Below are 21,736 nucleotides of genomic sequence, written 5' to 3'. Positions count from 1 at the left end.
GGACGTGCCTCTCACAGTGAGATGCACATCCTGGAGGCAGTCAGCTGGGGCTGGTGCCTCCCCTCCTTGCAAGCACCTCTCCTATTGATATTAAGCTTTATGTTTTTTGTTCTGGATCTAAAGAACTGGTAAATATAACTTATATTTATTTATTTAATTCATCTTCCATCCCATTCTCGCCAACAAGCTCAGAATGGATTACAGGTTAATAATAATAATTTTATTTCTTATATACCACTATACCCTAAGTTCGAAGTGGTTTACAGTGAAAATCGTGTCTAGAGAGAGTACAGTGTTAAAAGTAGGATACAGGATAATACAAAGTGAGCAGGTACTGGGGTGATTACAATAAGGTACAAGATATTAACAAGAAAACAGTTACAGGATGTTTACAATAAGATACAGGATGTTATACTAAGTTATAGGATGATACAATATGAACAGTTACAAGAGATCAATGCTGTTTACAGCTAAATATATATAATGTGCGTAAGATAGGTGTACAGCATTCATAATATACAGTTAACAGGTTACAATTTGCCATATGGCTCCAGTGTGTTCAAAACGCGGCAATCAGGCTTCTAAAAAACCTCCGTGCCTATGACCCTGTCTCCCAGGCTCTAGCATCGGCTCACTGGCTGCCTGTAGCTAAACGTTGTGTCTTCAAGGGCCTGATGTTAGCGTTCAAATCCTTGCACGACATGGCACCGGACTATGTGATGGCTAAACTTCCTCCATATGTGCCAAACCGGTCCCTCCGCTTCCAGGATGAAATACGCCTCACAATGCACCCTGGTTGTGCCCTTCAACTACAAACTGCCAAACAACAGTCCTACTCCCACTTCATACCAAGTCACTGGAATCGACTGCCATCACAGATCAGATCTCTTGAAGGCCTCCTCAACTTCAGAAAAGCAATAAAAACATACCTCTTCATCTGACCCCCCCCCCCCCTTGCCCTTGATCCATGGACTACAAAGAATTGTATATTTGGTAACTTAACTAGTCTGTACCACATAAGGATAACTACACCTAATATGTGCCAACTAGGATAAAAACTTGAATTGTAATCTTGTACTGATATTATGTATGTTTAATCTATAACCCGTTCTGTGCTTTTTGGGGATAATGGGATAGAAAACAAATTAAATAAATATTTACAGTATAAGTTTTTCAATACAAGTTTTTATCCTAACTCAATACATACTAGGGTTCTAAAGACCCAAATCCTAAAAAGCTGATCCCACAAGACCCAAAAGGACCAACAGACCAACCATCCAACTACAGACCTATGGCCTCGATACCGCTCTATGTCAAAATAATAGAAGGGCTAGTAGCTAAACTCCTCACCAGTTATCTAGAAGATCACAACATACTTCACCCCACACAATCTGGCTTCAGATCCAACTTCAGCACAGAGACACTACTAGGATCCCTCATGGACACAGCAAGACAACACCTCAACACAGGGAAAAAAAAATGATGCTCATAAAACTGGACCTGACCGCAGCACTCGACCTGGTGGACCACACCATCCTACTTCAAATTCTGGACACAATAGGTATCACAGATAAAGTATACTCATGATTTGAAGGATTCCTGAAATCCAGAACCTACAGAGTAAAATTGGATAAAGAAAAATCAGATCCTTGGGCCAACCCCTGCGGTGTACCCCAAGGATCCCCACTATCCCCTACTCTCTTCAACCTCTACACTGCCTCCCTCAGCACCCACCTGGACAAACAAGGCATCATGTCCTATAGCTATGCAGATGACATTAAAATTCTCATACCTTTCAATCAACCACAGCCCTCCATGACAGCAACACTACATCGAATACTTGGATGAAACTGAAATTGAATCCAGACAGAACAAAATTCATCCTCCTCAAAAACAACAAAATCCCAACCATAACCAACATAGAAATCAACGCAATTAACTACCACATACAACCCACCCTAAAACTACTGGGAATGACAATAGACAGATGCTGCACCATGCAACCGCAAATCAATAAAACTATACAGAAATCTTTCGCAGTCATGAGAAACCTAAGACAAGTTCGGAAATTCTTCGAGATTACACAATTCCAGCTCATAGTACAATCCTTAATACTAGGCCTTCTAGACTATTGCAACATCATTTATCTCTCTGCCCTGCAACAATAACAAAACAATTCAAAACACAGCACTGAGACTCATGTACTCATTGAGGAAGCACGACCACATTACAGAGGCCTACCTCAACTCACACTGGCTTCCAGTTCCAGCAAGAATACTATTCAAAACTATAAATGGAGACAGCCCAACCTACCTGAACAACCGCCTCATCCAAACCACTTCAACCAGACACAGGAAAACTCACACCTCATTCACACACCCTCCAATCAAAGAAGTTAAAAGGAAAAAACTATATGATGGCCTCCTGGCCACTCAAGCAGCAAAACTTGACAACCAAATCTCCAGCCTACTAATAGCGACCCCAGACTACAAAACATTCAAAAAAATAAATAAATAAAGACTATACTGTTTAAGAAATTCATAAAAAAGACCTAACACCACATATATACTGCTCAAGAAATCCCTGGAAAAAGACCTAACACCACAAGTCCTCTTCCTTCCCTCCACTAACTCCCCAACCCCCAGAAACAACCTACTCTACTCTTTATTCTCCCTGAAAATGACCAGACGTCTTCTGTAATCCACCTTCTATAACTCTTTTTGTAGTCCGCCTTGAACCGCGAGGTACTGGCGGAATAGAAATCTCTAATGTAATGTAATGTAATGCTATCTCCAACCATTGCGTCAAAAGCGAAAGCTGTGTGAATGGGAGAGGGAGCCTTGATAAAGCCCTTTGAATTATACGGGCGAAACATGTTGGCAATTGATGTTTCCACCCTCCCGATTAGCATATACTAAAAATAATTCTTAAAAAAATTCTTAAAAATATTTATAAACGCTTATGTGGTCCGATGACGAGTGGGAGCGTAAAGCCCCACACAATGAGATTGTTTGAGTGTGTGATGGCCCGCTGAGGACCTGAAACTGTTGTTATAGCCAGATAGAATGAAGTTTGGCAAATCGGTAAGATAACATCTTGCTGAGGCTGACTGATATATGATAATATTCTTCATTCAAATCAACCATAGTAGTGCCTGGGTTCTCATTATATGCCTAAATGTTAAGCACATATATACCCGGCTATGCCAGTATTCTAGAAAGGAAAATGGGAGCTTATGTTTTTTAATAGAACAGCACCTTCCAGATACCTTGCTGCAGAACTGCTCTCAAGGGAGATAATATTATGAAGTCATTTTTGTGTGTATTTGACCAGATACACACATAAATGGCCTATTAGTGCAGTGGCCTGTGATCCAGGGGAACCAAGTTCGATTCCCATTGCAGTTTCTTGTGACCCTAGCTAAATTATTTAACCCTCCATCAGTGGTGTAGTAAGGAGGGTTGGGGGGAGGGTGGACGGCCCCAGGCACTATCTTGGTGGAGGCACTGGTGCCTCGCCTCATCTCTGCTCCTTCCCACTCCTCTCCCACCACATACAATTCCCCGCCACTGTACCCCTAGCTTTTGCCGGTGCGAGCAGCGGCTCCAATCTGCTGCTCACGCTGGCCTCGGTGCTCCCCTCTGATATTATTTCCGAGTCCCGCAACTAGGAAGTGATGTCAGAGGGAGAGCCACGGGCAGGTTAGAGACGCTGCTTGCGCAGGGGAAGCTAAACAGGTACGGGGAAGGGAAGGAGAGCATGTATGGCAGGAAAGGGGGGTGTAGAAGACAGCGAGGAGGTGATTCAACCACCCCTGGTGCACCCCACCCTTACGCCATTGCCCTCCATTGTCCCAGGTATGAAAAGCTTACCCCCCCCTTTTTATGAAGCCGCATTATTGTTTTTTATCAGTGGCTGTGGCAGTAAAAGTTCCAATGCTCATAGGAATTCTATGAGCATCAGAGCTTTTAGCACCACGGCCAGCAATAAAAAAATGCAAATGTGGCTTTATAAAATGGGGGTTAGATTATGAGCCAAGGAAAGGCGAAATATGAAATCCCTTCCCTTCCTCCCATTATAAAATTCCAACTGGCGAAAAGGTCCATGCATTGACATGTTGATTTATACTGCGCACAATTTGGGCAGAACATGAGCAGAGTTTGCCGACACATGTATAAAATAGGCTAATTTGAATGCATATTTAAATAATCTAGGTGCCGGTGTAATTGTATCTGTCTGCAATGCAGATATGATTTCTACCCCTTTCGCCATTGTTTTATTATTTGCAGTATATAATTTTAAATAAAATTAAAATATTAAATATTTTATAAAGACACATAGGTGCCTCACTTGTCTTCATAAAATTGCATCTAAGCGAACACCTTCTTATATATTTACTCTCAAAACTGGTTTAATATAGCAGGGTGGTAATGAAAACCATGTCGGAGTGCCTTGTGACCTTTGTGTCTAATAGAAAACAGCTTCAAACCATGGCCTGCTCCTGTGTTTCTGCCCCCCTGTCATGTTGTTCGAGGTTCAGTCACAAAAATATACCTCAGGGAGCCCCTTCTGATTACAAGCTGCTATGACAAACACACTGTCGTATAATGTTGTACTGTGAAACCGCTTTTGACGTGTGACAGAAAATTCTCATACGCTTTTACTTAGCTTTCAGGTTGTTTCCTGGTATTTGTGGTCAAAATCTAGTGTGTGTGCGTGTGCACACTGCAGCATGAGATACAGGACAAACAAGTAACAAGATAGCTCCCCTCTGACAGAAGCAAGCTGTAGGTGTGGTGTGTTTTACAATGTGTTATGTTATTCAGCCCAACCAAGAAGAGAATGATGTGGAGCCATGAAACTTACAAGTTATTCCATACTTTTCTTGACACTTTTGTTTCAATGAAATGAAAAGTGTGGAATAACTTGTAAATTTCATGGCTCCACATCATTCTCTTCTTGGCTGGACTGAGACTTTTCAGCGGCCCCTCTATACTGATTTTTCTATTCTGACTTTACCTAATTAGTTCAAGAATGGATAACAAAAAAAAAAAGAACTTGACCAACTTGACCAGGAATTACAAAATTAGGGCATAAGATTTATATTGCAGGATTAAATTCAGCTTTATTATCATTTATGATGAAAACAAAAAAGGTTTAAACTGTTTCCTAAACCGGAGATAATGTCTGCAAACACAAAGCCCCAAAGGAAGCTGATTCCAAAAACCAACAAGTTGATATTGAATTGACACAGAAAATTGTTTGATAGATTGCACTCTTAGCCGTAGGAAATTTTAGTTGATAAAGATTTCTCATTTGATAATTAGAAAGAGGTTTATGCAATAAAGTCATTAAATTAGTCTAATATTTTGGAGCATTGCCTATCAAGATCCTGAAAACTGACTCCTAACTTGAATTTTAACCTAGCTGCTAAAGGTGACCAGTGAAGTTTACTGTAATAAGACTGTAGATGCTCAAATTTCCATAAGCCAGATATCAATCTTACAGCTGAGCTTTTCAACTATTTGTAATAGACTGATGAGGGATTTGGAACAAATAATCAATCCTAAATTACAGAAGTCTATTCTGGACAAAATCAAAGATTGTCCAAGAATTTGAAAAGGTTGAGTGTCAAAATATTTCCTAACAGAACTCAGTATTTCTTGTACAATTGTGTATGTAATTATTTGAAATTATAAATAAATTTAAAAAAAAGAACTCAATTTTCTTAATATCAGATAGCATTGTTTAATAACATATTGGACATGGTGGCACATAGACAAATTATCTATTTCTACTCCCAAAATTTGTGAATGTAATTCTAGAAGAAAATTGTTCACATCTATAGAAATAGTTACAACATATCTTGACCTGCCCATGCCCATGAGAAATGCCGGCGCCCCAGCCAAGACAGCACATGGGGTGCTCCACCCCTCCCCCCCCCCCCCGCCCGCCTTACTACGAGGGTGTGCTGAAAAGGTCTTAGCCCGATCAAGAAGAGAATGATGTGGATATAGTTCAAGCAATGATCTGAAACAACGTCAAGAAACATAGAACTTCCTTTCTGCATATTGGCACTTAACAAAATAAGATAACACTCTTTTCGGCTACAGTGGCAAAATGACGCTCAAAATTTAGGAAGCTGGTTGGTTGGGTTGAGAACTTTTCAGCACCCCGTCGTATGCCACTGAGCACAAATTTATAACCTCAGCTCTCTGTCCAAGTTAGATTGTAAGCAGTGACATAGTAAGGGTGAGCGGTGCCCAGGGTGGTGGTGACCCTCCCCCGCCCACCCCTGCCAAACAGATGCCCTCTTCCCTTTCCCCATAGGCCCAAACCTTTTAAACTTCTCCGACATGAGCAGCATGCTGCCCACGTTGGTGTTGGCTCCCCTTTGACGTCACTTCCAAGGCGCGGGTCCTGGAAGTGACATCAGAGAGAGCACCAAAAAGGTACAGGAGAAGGCAAGGGGCATGTGCAGCAAGGAGAGGAGCAGGGAGCAAGGGAGCAAGTAGGCAGGAGGTGAGCGGGCGGGTGAGTGGGGGGGGAGGCAGAGAGGAGGAGGTGTGCCGCTGTGCCCCCTTACTATGCCACCGATTGTAAGCTCTTCCCAGCAGGGAATGTCTTTTTAATATCAAAATGTGCAGCACTGCATATGCCCTTTAGTGCTATAGAAGTGTTAAATAGTAGTAGTAGTAGTAGTAGCAGCTCTGCTCTGCCCAAACTACAGAGATTGCATAAAAATAGGCACATACCGGTACTTTCTATTCAGTAAATAGAGCTAAAAGGTCGGTGCCATAAAAAAATCTGCACTAAGCGTATTTCTATAATGGGTGCACAGCCTTTATTCAGTAGAATTGTGCTTAGTGAGACACCAGCGCGCCGACAATGGAGGGCAGACAATTCAGCGCAAGACACCAGCGTGCTGCGGGAAAACTTAGTTTTAAAGAGCTCCAAAGTGGGGTGTGAGCGGGGAACCCCCCTACTTTACTGCATAGTGTTCGCGCTGCCGTTGGAGGGGTGCAAACCCCCTCCCATTATAGAGAAAACTGAACTTTTTCTGATTTTTTGGGGGGAAAAGTTCCGTTTTCTCTATAATGGGAGGGGGTTTGCACCCCTCCAACGGCAGCGCGAACAGTATGCAGTAAAGTGGGGGGGGGGTTTCCCCACACACCCCGTCAGAGCTCTTTAAAACTAAGTTTTCCTGCAGCGCACTTGTGCCTTGTGCTGAATTGTCAGCGCTCGATTGACGGCGCGCTGGTGTCTGGCGCGCGATTGGCCCGTCACCAATTTCCATGCCTAACTTTAGGCACCAGACTTATGTGTGCTGAAACCTGATGTAAATGCTGGCACTCAAGTTAGTTTATGAATTGTAGTTCATCCCTCCTCTCCCATGTTTATCAATGTTAATAATTACGAGTTCTTACCCATTATTTAAATAATTGTATGTACTGTATTGTTTGTTTTATTTTTTTATATTTAATAATTGTTAAATTTGAAGTGTACATCGCTTAGAATATTTGATTAAGCGATTGATCAAGTCATCCAATAAACTTGAAACTTAGGCACGCTGAGGCCACCTTCTGTAAGTACACATGCAACTTTTTTGGACTGCTCCTGATGTGTTAGTAAAGTTAGCCTCCAGTGGGCAGCCTGATTATAATAATAATAATTTATTTTTATATACTGCCTGACCAGCAGTTCATGGCGGTTTACACAATAGGTACTCAGCAAACATCATACATAATAAAATTCTAAGTAACTAATACAAGCATTAAAATTAATGAATTAAAAAAAAACACAATATGAACTAAAATAAGTATAGATAAAAAGATTAAAAGTACATTATAAATACATGATAATATGAAAATCAGTAATGTATATTATATTGTTTAAATAAGTGGGTTTTAAGATCTTTTCGAAAATGATAGTAAGTAAGAAATGGAGAAACAAGAAGATTCTTCAAACATGAATTCATTAATCCTGCTTGAAATGCTAAGGTCCTATCCAAAACTTTTTTGTAATGACATGCATTTGCTGAAGGAAAATAAAACCAACCAGATCTACAATTATCTTGAAAAATGACTTGTTCCTTATAAACCTGCCCAAACTTTGTGTTCATCAACTCTAAATAGATTGACATTACCATCTACTCAAAACTCTGCCTTTTTTGCTTCAGTTCCAAATTTATGGAACTCCCTACCAAACGAACTTCACTGTGAACCTACCTATTCCAAATTTTGAGTTTCCTTATACTTATTTATTTGGACTGGCATTTTTTTCTTAGTTCTGATTTTTATATATTTATATGGTTTTACATTTTTATTTGGGCATTGGATTATACAGCAACCAAATGATCTCAAGAAAGATGTAACGACCAAAATGATAAAGGGGATGGAACTCCTCTCGTATGAGGAAAGACTAAAAAGTTTTTGGTCTCTTCAGCTTGGAAAAGAGACAGCTGAGGGGAGATATGATTGAAGTCTACAAAATCCTGAGTGGAGTAGAACAGGTACATGTGGATTGATTTTTCACTCCATCAAAAATTACAAGGACTAGGGGACACTCGATGAAGCTGCAGGGAAATACTTTTTTAAAACCAATAGGAGGAAATATTTTTTCACTCAGAGAATAGTTAAGCCAGAGGTTGTGGTAAAAGCGGATAGCGTAGCTGGTTTTAAGAAAGGTTTGGACAAATTCCTGGAGGAAAAGTCTATAGTCTGTTATTAAGACATGGGGGAAGCCTCTACTTGTCCTGGATCGGTAGCATGGAATGTTGCTACTCTTTGGGTTTTGGCCAGGTACTACTGACCTGGATTGGCCACCGGGAGAACGGGCTACTGGGCTTGATGGACCATTGGTCTGACCCAGTAAGGCTATTCTTATGTACTTATGAACATTTTTTTTTCTCTCTTGCTCTATACCTGGTAAATATTGACGTTCTTTTCTTTTAAATTGATGTACACCGCACTGACATTATAACAAAGAGCAGTATATAAATACTAATACAAAAGAGCACACAGCAAGATATGTGTGCAAATATTAATGAGTGTCAATTAACTTCAATAATTGATAATTAAGAGTTCATTGCTCAACTAATTTACATGAGCTCGCAAATAAATATAGGCATGCAAATCTAGATGCCATATATAAAATCCAGGGGTTTGTATGTCTTCATATGATTCTGCAGTTTTACAATAGCCTTTTTCTGTGTGTGCAACAAGCCTTGCGTGTATATGATTGCCACTGACATTTAAATCTCAGATATTTTTATTATTTTTTTATGTGAGCTTCCAAATCAGTGCTCTTGACTGGGATGAAGTAAACAGTTGCTAATTTTTAAACTGCAGATGCAGTAGGAACACAAACCTTTGGAGTCCTAAAATAGCCCAAGTCTGTCCATGCGTGTCTGTCCTATATGTACTCTTTGTAGATACTACCTGAGATCCATCAACTAACATCGTGCAGGGCCAAAATTCTAATGAAGCAGGAATTTCCTGCAGGAATTTCTAATGACGTCTGTGCTTAATCCTTCGCTTCTGCTTTGGAGGGGACACACAAGAGAAGTATGCGGTCAGTTCTGACTTAATGTTAAGGGTACCGGCACACCAGTAAAATCAGAATAACCCACCAGATAGGCCCCCCTCCCCCAAACGTAACAAATACATGTGTGCTGAGCTAAATAGGTTGTAAAGACTATCTTTGGCTTTCCACTTTGTCCTTTAGTCCTTTTGCTTTCAGACATGGAAGTAAGCTTCCAGTTCATGAGTCATTCCAAAGTGATATACATTTGTACTTTCATTTTGTAACACCACAATATATGTAACAATAATATATCCTTGAGGTTTCTAGCCATTCAGAAATTATGTCTGTTGGACAATAGTGCAATAAGCCTTTATTCTTAACTATCTGAGAATTTACAACCCCCCCCCCCCCCCACCAATGTTATATATGCATTTATGTACTTATTTATTTAATTAATTTTAAAAAATTATTATCCACCTAAATCCTAGGTGGCTCACAATAAAAAAAAAAAAAAAACCATCCAAAATCATTAAAACATACAGAACATTAAAAATAAACAGGTACATCCATAAAATAAATCAAAGTTCTGGATTTCAAACATGCAGACTTTAGTACCTGAAGAAAGAGCTGATGGGATGGGAAAACATTAGGGAAGTTGAAAAACAGTGGTCCAAGTTGAAAGGTGCAATAAAAAGAGCTACTGACTTTTATGTGAAGAAAATAAATAAAAATAAGAGAAAAAGGAAACCGATATGGTTCTCCAAACTAGTGGCGGAAAAAATAAAGGCAAAAGAATTGGCGTTCATGAAATATAAAAAAAACTTGAGAAGAGGAATACAGAAAGGAATATCAAATGAAACGGAAAGAAGTCAAGAGAGAGATAGTCTGGCAAAAGCGCAAGCGAAAGAGCAAATGGCTATAAATATAAGAAAGGGGGACAAAATTTTTTTCAGGTACATTAGTGAAATGAGGAAAATAAAAAATGGAATTACGAGACTGAAATGAGAGTGATGAGGAAAAAGCAAACGTGTTAAACTATTGTACAATCTTGTATATTCCATGTACTATATTCCTTGTATATTACTCGCATATTCCTTGTATATTCCTTGTATTATATTCCTTATATATTCCTTGTATACTCCTTGTATATTCCTTGTATCTCCCTGTGAACTTCAACGACATGTACATTCCAAAAAATTGTTAATTCCAATGTTATCTCGTGTGTAATCTTATTAACTGCTGTGAACCGCCTAGAACTCTCTGGGTATGGCGGTATACAAAATAAAGTTATTATTATTATTATTATTATTATTAATAATAAACAAATACTTCTGTTTGGTGTTCACAGAAGAAAAACATGAAGAAGGACCACGATTGGTCAGCAAAGTTACACCTGAGAATGGAATGGATACTGCACCGTTCACAGAAGAAAGCATTTATGAAGAACTTGAAAAATCGAAGGTGAACAAAGCGATGGGACTAGATGGGATTCATCCCAGGATATTGAGGGAGCTCTGAAAGGTTCTGGCAGGTCCTGTTAAAGATTTTTTCAATAGATCTTTAGAGATGGGAGAGGTTCCACAGGACTGGAGAGGAGCGGATGTGGTCCCTCTTCACAAAAGTGGTTGCAGAGATGAAGCGGGAAATTACAGACCAGTAAGCCTCACTTCAGTTACTGGTAAAATAATGGCAAGGTTGCTGAAGGAAAGGATAGTGAAATTCTTATAATCTAATGGATTACAAGATTTCAGGCAACATGGATTTACTAAAGGTAAATCGTGCCAAATGAATCTGATTGAATTCTTTGACTGGGTGAGCACAGAATTGGATCAAGGATGTGCGCTAGATGTAATTTACTTAGATTTCAGCAAAGCCTTTGACATGGTTCCTCATAGGAGGCTCTTAAACAAACTCCATGGGGAGTTAGGGCCCAAAGTCGTGAACTGGATTTGAAGCTGGTTGACGGACAGACGCTAGAGGGTGGTGGTTAATGGAATCCACTCAGAGGAGGGAAAGGTGACTAGTGGAGTGCCTCAGGGATCGGTGCTGGAACCGATTCTATTTAATATGTTTGTGAGCGACATTGCTAAAGGGTTAGAAGGTAAGGTTAGCCTTTTTGCGGATGATACCAAGATTTGTAACAAAGTGACCACCCTGGAGGGAGTGGAAAACATGAAAAAGGATCTGCAAAACTTAGAAGAATGATCTAAAGTCTGGCAACTAAAATTCAATGCAAAGAAGTGCAGAATGATGCATTTCGGGGGTAGAAATCTGAGGGAACCATATATGCTGGGAGGTGATAGGCTGATAAGCACTGATGGAGAGAGAGAGCTTGGGGTGATTGTGTCTGAGGATCTAAAGGCATCTAAACAGTGTGTAAAGGCGGTGGCTGTAGCCAGAAGGATGCTAGGTTGTATAGAAAGAGGAATAACTAGCAGAAGAAGGGAGGTGTTGATGCCCCTGTATAGGTCGTTGGTGAGGCCACACTTGGAGTACTGTGTTCAGTTTTAGAGGCCGTATCTGGTGAAGGATATAAAAAGACTTTAAGTGGTCCAGAGGAAGGTGACACAAATGGTAAGGGGTTTGAACCAAAAGGAGGAGAGGAGGGACAGGGGAGATATGATACAGACGTCTAAATACTTGAAAGGTATTAATGCAGAACCAAATCTTTTCCAGAGAAGGGAAAATGGTAATACTAGAAGGCCTAATTTGAGGTTGCGGGAAGACTCAGGAGCAATATTATGAAATTATTTTTTCTGGAAGGGTGGTAGGTGCTTAGAATGCCCTCCCAAAGGAAGTGGTGGAGAGGAAAATGGTGATGGAATAAAAAAAAAGTGTGGGATAAACATAGAGGATCTCTAATTAGTAAACAAAGAATGTAAATTAAAGAGCTAATGCCGGTACTGGACAGACTTGCACGGTCTGTATCCCATATGTGATGATTTGGTATAGGATTGGGCTGGGGAGGGCATCAATGGGAACTCCACTAACTTGGAACATGAGGATATTACTGGCCAGACTCTATGGTAGATATCCTGCAAACAGGATGGTTGGATAAGCTGGATTGAGCTTGGAGGGCAACTTCAGCATTTGGAATTTAGGACAGTACCAGGTGTACTTTACGGTCTATGACCCAGAAATACCAAAGAAGAGACAAGTTAATTTAATCATGTATTTTTAATAGATATAACTAAGGGGCAAACTGGATGGACCTTCGGGTCTTTATCTGCCGTCATTTACTGTGCTACTAATAATCATACTAAAATATATATTCTCTGTCAGCTCAGTTTGTCCAGTCATTGCATGATCAGTCCTTGGTTGGGTGCCACATACCAGGGATCTCCAGAAAAAAAAGAGCTAATATGTTTTTGTTGGCTTTTGATAATTAGAGATGACCTTCTCGTGCCCCCTCCTATTGTTCACTTTGGACTGGAAAAACAAGGAATATTGTTACTGATGTCCAGCTTCCTGGTTAAAATCCTGTCTCTGAAATTGAAATACTCCCAGAATATTCACTGCCTTCAAGTGAAATGGTGTGATGGCAGTGTTAGTCAACTTTTCAAGGTAATACTTGTATATACAGAAATAAAACAAAAACATAAAGGAAATAAAGCAATACCATTTTTATTGGACTAAATGCATTTTGAAGATAATCCCTTCTTCAGATCAAGAGCAAGAAAAGGTCATCTCTAATCAAAGACCAACAAAAGCATACTAGCTCTTTTTTGCTGGCGATCCCTGGTTTGTGGCACCCAACCAAGAACTGATAATGCAATGACTGGACAAGACAAGAAAAGACTTGGCATGGCTTATAATTATAGGTGCAAAATAAATGAGAGAAAAAGTTCTTCGAATAAGGTGAGAAGAATTTAAGTGCCCTGTTCAGAACTATGCCGAGAGCCCTGGATATCCAGTTCAGTCCTGCACAGCCCTCTTTAGATCAGTATGTGGAAGTAGCCAAAAAAGTCAGCAGGAAGCTCGTAATTATTAGGAAAGGGATGGTAAATAAAACCAAAAGTATTACAATGCTTCTGTATTGCTCCATGGTGCAACCTCACTTTGAATATTGCATTCAGTTCTGGTCACCGTATTTCAAAAAAAGCTAGAGTGGACTAGAAAAGGTTCAAAGAAGAGCAACCAAAATGATAAAGGGGATGGAACTCCTCTCATATGAGGAAAGGTTAAAAAAGGTTAGGGCTCTTCAGCTTGGAACAGAGATGGCAGAGAGAGCATATAATTGAGGTCTACAAAATCCTGAGTGGTGCAGAATGGGTAAAAGTGAATTAATTTGTACTGTTTCAAAAATTACAAAGAGAAGGGGACGTTCAATGAAGCTACATGGAAATATCCCCTGATTGGTAGCATGGCATGTTGCTATTATTTGGGTTTCTGCCAGGTACTGTGAGCTGAATTTTGGAAACAGATACAAGGTTAGATGGACCATTGGTCTGACCCAGTATGGCTATTCTTAAGTTCTGATTTCACTATACTGTATATACAATGAATATGCACAGTGGCATACCAAGGGGTGGGCGTGGGGGGCGGTCCGCCCCGGGTGCCAAGCCCTGAGGGGGTGCTCCTGGTCCGGTCCGGCTCCCCCCCCCTGCACCGGGTGTCGCGTCTGGAAACAGCCTGCAGCAAGATCGCGATGCCAGCGATCTTTGCCTGCTTCGGCTGTTTCCTCCGCCACGGGCCCGCCCCTCCTCTGACGTCAGAGGAGGGGCGGGACCGCGGCGGAGGAAACAGCCGAAGCAAGCAAATATCGCTGGCATCGCGCGATCTTGCTGCAGGCTGTTTCCCCAGGGAAATGAAGCGGGGAGGCCAGGGGAATGAGCAGTGCTTCGTGGTGGTGGTGGGGCCGAGCGGTCCTTCGAGGTAGTGGGGGGAGCAGCAGGCCTTCAGGGTGGGGCGGGCAGGCAGACCTTGTGGAGGGGGAGGGGGACAGGCCTTCATGGAGAACAGGCAGGCAAGCCTTCAAAGGGGGGACAAGCCTTCGGGGGGTGCAGGCCTTCAAGGGGGGGACAGGTCTTCAGGGGGGGCAGGCCTTCAAGGGGAACAGGCAGGCAGGCCTTCAAGGGGGGGACAGGCCTTCAGGGGGTGCAGGCCTTCAGGGGGGGTGCAGGCAGGCCTTCAAGGGGGGGGACAGGCCTTCAGGGGTGGGATGCAGACCTTTAAGGGGGGGACAGGCCTTCAGGGGAGGGGGGGCTCTGGTATAGAAGTACACGGAGGGAAGGGGGAGGGATTCAAAGAGACATGCCTATGCCGGACTTTGGATGGGAAGAAATAATGGGTCTGAAAATAGAGGAGAGAGAGAGAGATGATGGACATGGGTTTTAGGGAGGGAAGGAACAGAAAGGGAGAGAAGTTGGACACAAGGGATGGTGTGGAGGGGGGGATAGAGATACTGGTTAGGAGGGTAGTTGGGAAAAGAAAGGGAGAGATAGTGGACCCTGGGGTGGTGGGGAAGGAGAGAGAGCTGCTGGATGAAAGGGTAGTTAAGAAAAGGTGGATCTGTGGAGGGAGACAAAAAAAAGGAAAGATGCCAGACATCCGGGGGAGGGAAGGGAAATAGAAGGGGAGGACAGAGATGGCAGATGAATGGTTAGCACAGAGAAAGAAGAAAGAAGGAGACCCTGGCAAGCAAGTTATCAGTAGACAACCAGAGCCTTGGACCAACAAGATTTGAAAAATAACCAGACAACAGAAGGTAGAAAAACTAATTTTATTTTCTGTTTTGTGATTACAATATGTCAGATTTGAAATGTGTATCCTGCCAGAGCTGGTGTTAGACCGCAAACGTGAGCTAGAATTTAACAGAGAGAGGAAAAGTCCTTTGTTTCTTTATTTTATTTACACCACAGCGCCAGTGTGGTTAGGAGAAGCCAAAGGGGGGTGAAAAAGCTATAAAATAAACCCACCAGGATGTTTGAAAAAAACACCCAATTGGGCAGGAAAATCGAATCGATAAACCAATTCAATAGGCTGAATCGAATCAAAAATTTTTTTCCTGAATCTGGCAGCACTAGTTTGCGCTACTGTCTTAGACTTTAGGAGCTGGGATTGGGGAGAGATGGCATCCTCAGTACATTATAATGCAAGTGAAACGAGGATTTGGTCAGATTTTTGAAGGGTCTGCAGAAGAAAAATATTGTATAGGTCGGGGACATGAGACAGCAGGAAATGGGAACTTTTCTTCCTTCTATTTTTGTGAATGGAAAGGCTGAGGATGTCAGAGAGTTAAGAACATAAGAACATAAGAAATGCCTCCGCTGGGTCAGACCTAAGGTCCATCGCGCCCAGCAGTCCGCTCACGCGGCGGCCCATCAGGTCCAGGACCTGTGCAGTAATCTTTTATCTATACCCCTCTATCTCCTTTTCCAGCAGGAAATTGTCCAATCCTTTCTTAAACCCCAGTACCGTTCGCTGCCCTATAACGTCCTCTGGAAGCGCATTCCAGGTGTCCACCACACGTTGGGTAAAGAAGAACTTCCTAGCATTTGTTTTGAATCTGTCCCCTTTCAACTTTTCCGAATGCCCTCTTGTTTTTTTATGTTCTGAAAGTTTGAAGAATCTGTCCCTCTCTACTCTCTCTATGCCCTTCATGATCTTGTAAGTCTCTATCATATCCCCTCTAAGTCTTCTCTTTTCCAGGGAAAAGAGACCCAGTTTCTCCAATCTCTCAGCGTATGAAAGGTTTTCCATCCCCTTAATCAGTCGTGTCGCTCTCCTCTGAACTCTCTCGAGTAACACCATATCCTTCTTAAGGTATGGTGACCAATACTGGACGCAGTACTCAAGATGCGGACGCACCATCGCCCGGTACAGCGGCAGGATAACTTCTTTCGTTCTTGTTGTAATACCCTTCTTGATTATCCCCAGCATTTTATTCGCTCTCTTGGCGGCCGCTGCGCACTGTGCCGTCGGCTTCATTGTCATGTCCACCATTACCCCCAAGTCCCTTTCTTGGGTACTCTCATTCAATAACATCCCTCCCATCGTATAGCTGTGCCTCGGGTTTCTGATTCCCACATGCAATACTTTACATTTCTCAACATTGAACTTCATCTGCCATCTCTCTGCCCATTCTCCCAATTTGTCCAAGTCCCTTTGCAATTTTTCACAATCTTCCTTTGTCCGAGCTCCACTAAATAGTTTGGTGTCATCCGCAAATTTTATTATCTCACTCTTTGTTCCTGTTTCTAGATCATTTATGAATATATTAAATAGCAGTGGCCCGAGCACTGAGCCCTGCGGGACACCACTCGTGACTTTCCTCCAGTCTGAGTTCAGTTAAAATATGTGCTTTATAAGAAAATATAATAATGTGTTTTATAAAAGTTTATAGCATTGCTGGCCTACCTGGTGAGGTGTTCCTAGTGGTGGTGGTGGCAGCGTGTCAATGTGTTGAGAGGAAGAGGTGATCTGGGAAATTCTGCCGAGCAAACTCCGGGCCCATTTCCACCCCCCAGTTAGTCCACTCCACTCAACTGGTTCACACACTGAGTAGGTCTTTGGGTGTTGTTCCTGGGTAGTTGTTTTGGGATCTCTTCCAGTGGTTTGTCAGTATCTCCTTCTGGTCCAAGGAAGGAAACTTTGTTAACCTTAGCACTGACCTACAGAATATGTTTGTAACAACGCTGCTTGTGTGGCATTAGTCTATGTAGTGATCGAAAGAAAAAAAACAGACCTTTGCACATTTTTGCACTATATGGTGGGTGTATGAAGAGATTCACATTTCCTGCACAGCTAAGTCCATGTGAAGTTACCTTGTGCTGTATTTGACATCTAGCAAAGTCTCTGTTTGGAAGGAAAGATCTCAGCTTAAAAATGAAGTGGCCAGAAGTTATGGTAAAAGCAGATAGCGTAGCTGGTTTTAAGAAAGGTTTGGACAAATTCCTGGAGGAAAAGTCCATAGTCTGTTATTAAGACATGGGGGAAACATCTGCTTGTCCTGGATCGGTAGCATGGAATGTTGCTACTCTTTGGGTTTTGACCAGGTACTAGTGACCTGGATTGGCTTCCATGAGAATGGGTTACTGGGCATGATGGACCATTGGTCTGACCCAGTTAGGCTATTCTTATGTTATGTTCTCATCTGTAGGGGCCTTTTTTTCACTTTTTATTTTAATGTATTTTTTTTCTGATAACTTATCAGTGTTTTTTTATAATGGGAACAAAAATGGAAGAGAATTAATGTGTGTAGAATGGGGGGGTAACTAATTTCTTCAGCTAAATAATTCAATCCACCTCAACCAGACATAGGAGAACTCACGCCCCATTCACACACCCTCCAACCAAAAACGTCAAAAGAAAAAAACAGTTCGAGCTGCAACACTCGACTCCCAACTCTACAACCTATTGACCTCGACCACAAACTACAAAACCTTCAAAAAATAAATAAAAACCCTTCTATTCAAAAAACACATAAAACCGAACTAACTAAACTAAACCTCAAGTTTGTATACCGCATCATCTCCATAAAGATAGAGCTCGACACGGTTTACAGGCAATTCAATAAACGAGGGAAGGACATAATAAGAAATTAGAAGTTATGAAGAGGATAGCTAGCTTTACATTAAAAACTAATCAAAATATAAACTAATCAAAACACAATCAGAACTGTCCCAAGCATCACCTGCAACTACTCCATATGTACTTCTGATGTCATGACAATTCAGACATAATTTATGTTATGTTATGGTATGTTTGGAATAATGGTTACATATATGAGGTTCAATAAAAGAAAAGTTTCACTGACTGTTTCTATTATGACCATTTATTCAGTTTCATGGTTATTACAAAAAATATTTTTTTACATGGGGGGGTGTCAAAAAATTATGGGCCCCAGGTGCCACATACCCTAGGTACGCCACTGAATATGCATAAGATGTATTTGCATAAATCTCTCTACTAACCAATGAAATTGGCATATTTGATTTCACTCCCACCTTCTCCAAAACCTCAACAATTACTGTATTGGGGAAGTTACTGAAAGACGAGACCAAGGATCACGGAGGAGCCCTTTTACTAAGCAGCACTAAAAGGTGGCCTGCGATATCCCTAGTGCAGGTCTTTCCTGTGCGCCAGGACATTCTTAGCGCTGCCAGGCAATGGCTGATTTTTCTATTTTGGTACTAATAGCCATATTCCCATTAGGCATTAATACCCGAGCATTTACTGACACCTGTCTCTAGGTGGTAAGGGCTCATGTGCTAATACAGTGTCTCACAAACTGTGCAAAGCCGTGGCACACTAAACATGGTCGCTGTAGCTCGAGGGCATCTGGAAGTGCGTGGACATTGATGTGATGATGTCACACGCATGCATGATGTCATCATGTCGAGGTGGTAAGGGCTCATGTGCTAATACAGTGTCTCTCAAACTGTGCGAAGCCGTGGCACACTAAACTTGGTCGCCGAAGCTCGAGGGCATCTGGAAGTGCGTGGACATTGATGTGATGATGTCACACGCATGCATGATGCCATCATGCCAATGTCCGTGCAAGCGCAAAGGCCCTCCAGATGGGGCCCTGAGCTGCCAGTGGTGGTTGTGGTGGGGGTGGGGGTGCTGGAAGGGAAGAGGCACGGAGAGAAGGAGAGGCACTGGCGCCAGGTGACTGCCTATAGGATGTGCTTCTCACCACAAGAGGCACGTCCTATAGGCAGTCAGCCAGCACTGGCACCTCTCCTCCTCCCCGGCATCTCGCAGCACATCTGGCATCTCGGGCTGCATACAGTTTGCGATACATTGTGCTAACCACATGCTAATCAGTTAGCATGTAGCAATGTAGCTCTGCTAATCGATTAGCTTAGAACATACTTACTTTGGGCTCTGACTTTTTAATCTGTGGTAAGCATGCATTAGTGCTTACCACAGCTTAGTAAAAGGACCCCTGAATTTATGTCACTGGAAATTTCTAAGATCAGATTAACTAGGGTTATCATATGGCTCCAGAAAAAAGAGGACAGATTTGAGATATCCAGATTTTACTTCCGTTGAAAGCAATAGAATTAAGGAGGATGGATAGAGGTTTTACTTCCATTGAAAGCAATGGAAGTAAAAACTGAATGTCTCAATCCGTCCTTCTTTTTCTGGACCCGTATGGTAACTCCAAGGTTAACAAACAAGTTGTAGGTGATGCTTATTTGATTTGTTTCTGTTATTTATTAACAATATTTTTTTAGATATTGCCTGCATAATCTGAAGGCTATCAAAGTAAAGTACTCGTACATTCACATATTTGAGTGTATCAAAATAGCAAGTAGAGAATTAAACGGTGGTTGTTACCCGTGGCTAGCCGCAAGTAGCCGCGGGTAACCCATTGAAAACGGTGTGGGGGGGGGGGAAGTGCTCACTGCAGGCACAGGGACAAGGCCATCCACTGCCCTGTGGAGTGGTGAATGGCCTTGTCCCCGCAGTTAAGGAAGGGAAGGTGCGCGGTCACCGATTGCGCGCGGCCCCCCCTCCCTACCTCTGGTGAAATCTATCTCCCTCCCTCCCCTTTACCATCGTGGCGCTTTAGAAAATAAACTAAAGCCGGCGAAGCCTGCCAGGGCCGCCCTACAGTCGCATTTGTGGGGCGGAAGCTTCTCCTCTGACGCAACTTCAGGTGCGCTAGCATTTTTAGTGCAAGCTAGCTGAAAAACTACCGCCTGCTCAAGAGGAGGCGGTAGTGGCTAGCGCGTGCGGCATTTTAGCACGTGCTATTCCGCACGTTAAGGCCCTAAATAACGCGCCTTAGTAAAAGGAGCCCTATATTTAGCTTAATCTTCTTGTGCGCCAACATTTCAAAATATTTGGGGGTGCCAAATACAATACAAATTACCCTTTCCTGGACTCAATAAAGGAGTTTGCTCAATATTAGGGAAGCTCAGCACCCACTACAATCACAAAGCTGGCTCCTATGATCAAAAAGTCTCTTTTTTTGAACACTCCTAAAGCTTAGGACTCGGGAACTTGGGAGCTCGGTATCTGCTAGTCAGGATCCTTTCCCACCAGGAAAGCAAAAATGAAAAGCATACCATTCCCATCCCAATGAGGATATTTGGGATTCCGGTTTAATACCCCCACCTACTGAAGAATTAATCGTATAAGAAACGGAACTCAGCAGCATTTCTAGCATGGGAGGGAGGGAAAAAGAAATTGTGGGAGGGAGATGTTTTGTTATTTGTATGAAAAACTGACTCTTAACAACGGGACTGGGTACATCAGCTTTAAAACACGACCAACATCCCCCCCCCCCCTCCATGCCTTTTTCTGCCTTCTTTCCCTCCAGTTTCTGATTAAGTTTTCTTTAAAATTTGATTCATTGCTGCTTAATCATACTTCAAAGCGATTGTACATTATTTAAAAGCTTTATAACTTTCAGGGGGGGACAAAACACGCAACCCATATTCTACGTACATGACATACACTACAAAAGGGAAAATGGGTAAGAAATAGAATGATTGAAAGAAAAGAAACAAATAAAGGGTTAAACAACCAGGGAGGGATAAGTAACAGAGCATAAAATTCAAAGGAGCTGACCAAATCTGTCAAAGGCATCTTTAAAAAGAAAGCACTTTAACTTGCTCTTAAATCTGCCTATAAGACATTCTTCTCGATTAGTCCCCCTGTTTTGTTACATTTTTTAAAAAAAATCATTAAAGAATATTTTCAGCTGGTGACAGAGGGGCAGCAAAGAAACTATTCTTGGGAAACTCAGTCCTGTACTACTAGAAGGAATAAAACCAGCAACATACAGACTCGAAATAAAAAGCACATTAAAGCAAATGTGGATGCACAAGATCCTCCTCCTACATATCTTTAAACTTACCTTTCTGCTTTTAATCTTTTTAAGATCTTTCCATTTCCTGAGGCCAAGTAAAGAAAACCAGCTGAAGTGCAGAAAGTCCTCTGTGGTGGCTTGCCTCTATCTGAACTGCGATGACTGTGCACCCTCTGGACTAGTGGAAGGGAATATATGTGTCTGAGAGGGAGATGGGGGTGGAGGGAAGCCACAGACCTCTCTGCTGCTTCATTGTCTCTGTCAGTGAGGAAAGCAACCCACCCAATAACTTATTGCAGGCAATGGCACCAGTAACTACCCAGTGAGGCAGGGAGTTTGGTCCTGGCATGACAGTCAAAGCCCAAAACAGTGCTGGGGAGCAATTCCTGACCACAGTCCAATTGGCCGGCACATAGCAAGGAGAATAGTCAAGGGGAAGAAACA

General features: G+C 42.1%; 1 protein-coding gene across 1 annotated transcript in view; it reads right to left on the bottom strand.

Annotated features, from left to right (window-relative positions):
- The window catches only part of TBXA2R (thromboxane A2 receptor), a 57,957-nt gene extending 36,445 nt beyond the window's left edge, over positions 1-21,512 (bottom strand). The window contains exon 1 of the mRNA XM_033953873.1: positions 21,341-21,512. The gene's annotated coding sequence lies outside the window, so the exon portion shown is untranslated. The remainder of the gene's footprint in view (positions 1-21,340) is intronic.
- Between the last annotated feature and the right edge of the window lie 224 nt (positions 21,513-21,736).

This window comes from Geotrypetes seraphini, chromosome 8 (assembly GCF_902459505.1).
Source record: "Geotrypetes seraphini chromosome 8, aGeoSer1.1, whole genome shotgun sequence".
Classification (NCBI taxonomy): domain Eukaryota; kingdom Metazoa; phylum Chordata; class Amphibia; order Gymnophiona; family Dermophiidae; genus Geotrypetes; species Geotrypetes seraphini.
The sequence above is the reverse complement of the archived record's forward strand: the minus strand, read 5'-3'. Positions and strand labels throughout refer to the sequence as shown.